A 3,510-nucleotide genomic window follows, 5' to 3' on the forward strand; every position below is an offset into this window, starting at 1 on the left:
AGCCTTTTGGTTCTATATTTTTATTCTGAGACAGGTTCTCACTAAGTCATTTAGTTGCCCTGTGTGGGATCAAGCTCATGATCCTCCTGCCTCAGCCTCCCAGAGTGCTTGGATTACAACCATGTCCCACCACACCCAGTTTAATTTTTTTGTTTTTAGACAGGGTCTTCAGAAATTGCCCAGGCTTACATCAAGAGCTTGATGATAATATCTCTAAAAATTTGGTAAAAAGCAGACTCCATAGCATTTGAAAAAAGAGTACCCATGCTGCCCCTGGATCAGGGGCAGAGACTGTGCAAACTATGGTAGCCCACAGCATGGGCTCCCTCTGCCTTCCACTTCCCCTGATTTCTCTCCCAGAGATGAAAACTTTACTATTTTTTGCCCATTTCTCAGCTACTAGAGGCTGTACCTCCAACCTGGGAGACAATCAGATTCAGAAATGGGAGCTCTTTTTCACAACAAGCCTGCATTTGATTAATGGAGGCTCCCCTTCAAGTGCAAGACGCTTGAAAGGCTGGAGCCATAACTATGCTACCAAAGCCAGCCATGGTGGTGAACACCTGCAAGCCCAGCACTTGAGAGGCTGGGGCAGGAGGACTTCACTAAGTCGGAGTCCAGTCTTGGCTACACAGTGACTACAAGGCCAGCCTGAACTACATAACCAGACTCTGTTTCAAAAACAAAACGAAAAAGCCAAAGTTTTATTGTTTGCCAGTAGTTCGTGATTTTACCTCTTCAATAGGAACTGGGAATCCTGCATGGTGGCACAGCCCTGTAATCCCACAGCACTTGGAAGGCTGGAGCAGGCCGACCATAAGTTTTAGACCAACCTGGACTACATAGCAAGTTCAACGCCAGCCTGGACTATATACCGAGACCCTGTCTCAAAAAAATAAAAAGTAAAATAAAAAGATCAAAAGAAACTAAGAATAAGGTTTCATTTCATTTTTTTCTTCATTTCACTTTTTATTCACAGGAGTTTTTGCCAATGTGAGTGCAGATGTTCCAAACAGATGCTGATGGTCTAAAGCTTTCCCGTATTCCTTCCATTCATCGTGTTTCTTTCCAATGTGAATTCTTTTCTGTACTCAAATTATGATAATCAAATTTCCTCAGTTTCCTCAGATACTCTACATTTGTCAGATGAGTCTGCACTGTGTTAGTACGTGTCTCTAAATGCGCAGAAGACAAATGGAGGCTTTAGCCACAGGCATCCTACACAACATGAGCACCTTTGTGCCTCAGAACTGCACTGGGAGAGCCAAAGGCCTTCCCACAAAATTTACACTTATAAAGCCCTTCTCCAGTGTGCCTTATCATCTGTTCTTGCAGGCCCGAGAGAGAGATGTAGGCTTTTCCACACTGCTTACACTTATAGGGATTCTCTCCTGTGTGAGTCCGTTCATGTTTTCGAACTGAAGTTGAACAGATGAAGGCTTTCCCACAGTGCTTCTCTCCCATGTGAGTTCGTTCGTGCTTTTTCAGTGCACTTGGGGAGTTAAAGACTTTCCCACACTCCTTATGTTTATGAGGACCACCTCCAGTGTGCCTCATCATGTATCCCTGAAGGCCTGAGAGGGAACTGAAGGCTTTTCCACACTCCTTACATGTATAAGGCTTCTCTCCAGTTTGGGTTCTTTGATGTCTTCGAAATGAACCTAAGCAACTGAAGGCTTTCTGGTTACACTCAAAGGGCTTCTATCCAGTGTGAATCCTTTCATGGATCCTAAGTGAACTGGGGTACTGCAGGCCTTTCCCACACACAGAACACTTATGTGGTCCACCTCCAGCATGTGCTATCACATATCCTCCCAGGCTGGTGACAGAAATGAAGGCTTCGTCTCCTTGGCATTCATGGGACTTTTCTCCAGAGTGATTTCTATCATCAATCTGGAAAGGGTAGTAACAACTGAAGGCTTTCTCACATTGCCTGCATGTATACGGTTTCCCTTCCAATTCCTGATATTCACGTAATTTTTCTCCCGCAGGAGATGTGATGGGTCAGGTGAGGACCAATGAGGCAGAACTATGCCACACACATGGCATTCATGGGATTTCACTCCAGGAAAGGTTTTCTGGTTCCAATTATGATCTGGAACCTGGGTGAAGTTTTCTTTACACTGATCACCTTCATCACTTTCACAGAGATTCTCTGCGACGTGGCTGCTTAAATTTCTCCCCTAATTTCTGTACCAATCTTCAATATTCTGGTTCCATTATTCCCCATTTCAGCCTCCTGAGGTGTCCTGGCTTCCTCCCTATGGCTCCCATGATCACTGAAGATTACACAAGGACAAAAACTGTGGCAAACAGACAGGGACAGCATAAGACTAGAGAAACCGAACTGCACCTAGTAGTTTTGAAGAGATCTTTGCTTACCTTTCACTAGCTGCAATGGTGACTTCAAGCTCTGAAAGTCTATCTTCACTTTCAGTCAGATGTTTTTAACAACTTTTATTGTTTTTAATTTCTTGCATGTCTCTTTGAATCTGCTTCATGCATTCTATTTTTTCCCCTACATTGCTTATTCAAGGTTTCCACTATTTTTCTATTTTCCTCTATTTTTTATTAGTGTCTTTAGAAATACTTAGTAATTTTTTCATTATAGATATCATTTCTTTTTTACCTGTGAGATTAGTTTTAATCTGATTTCCTCTATACTCTTTTACAGTTGTTTCTTTACTTCAGTTGGTTTCAGGTGTATGACTTCCAATTTCTTCTATGCTGATGTCTCCTTGGTGTGTTCTGGGTAGGTTCAAGGCCTGAGATTGCCTTTTACTCCTTCTTTTTGTCATTTTCTATTTCAGAGAGGGCTCTTTACTTTTATTTCTGTAATGCCTTTTAGTGAAAGTTTGATAGTGGGTAGTTGTATCATTGCAGTCCTAGCCTGTCTATAAAGATGCTGCTTTTAAGTATCTCTCCTGTGTCAAAGACTCTTGTTTTGTGTGTGACTCAAGATTTTTACTTTTCTCTTGATTGAGAATAAGATATTGGTTTCCCTTTGGCACTGTCCTCTGTACTTCAGTGTAGAGTTTTGGTGAGGTTATTACCCTCCCAGTAATAAGCACCTCCTGGTATTATTATCCAAGGGAGAACACATGGTGGATACAGATATAGTTTCCTATTTACAGCAGTATAATTAGCAATACTAATAATAGCTATTGAGATTTAGAAATTGACAAACTTTTGTAGCTAATGGGCTTGTGCTTTAGACCATAGGAGCATTATAGTTGTACAACAGAACAGATATTAAATTAGGAATTTGTTTTTAAATTAGTTCCCCTGAGTTGCTGGGCACCTCCCCTTAGTGCATCTGGAATCTTCTGGGCAGACAAGTTTATCTCAGCTACCTCCTGCCACTTCTGTGCTGCGAGGATGCTCCTGTAGGTCTGGGCCTTCATCTAGCCTCAGCTAGGCGCAGCAGTATACGTCAGCTCATGTAGACTAGATCTACTGAACTTGAACTCTACTGGTCAGACCTGGCTTGTGTCTGCTTGCTGTGTTTGA

Source organism: Octodon degus, unplaced genomic scaffold (assembly GCF_000260255.1).
Source record: "Octodon degus isolate 3935 unplaced genomic scaffold, OctDeg1.0 scaffold00168, whole genome shotgun sequence".
NCBI classification, from domain to species: domain Eukaryota; kingdom Metazoa; phylum Chordata; class Mammalia; order Rodentia; family Octodontidae; genus Octodon; species Octodon degus.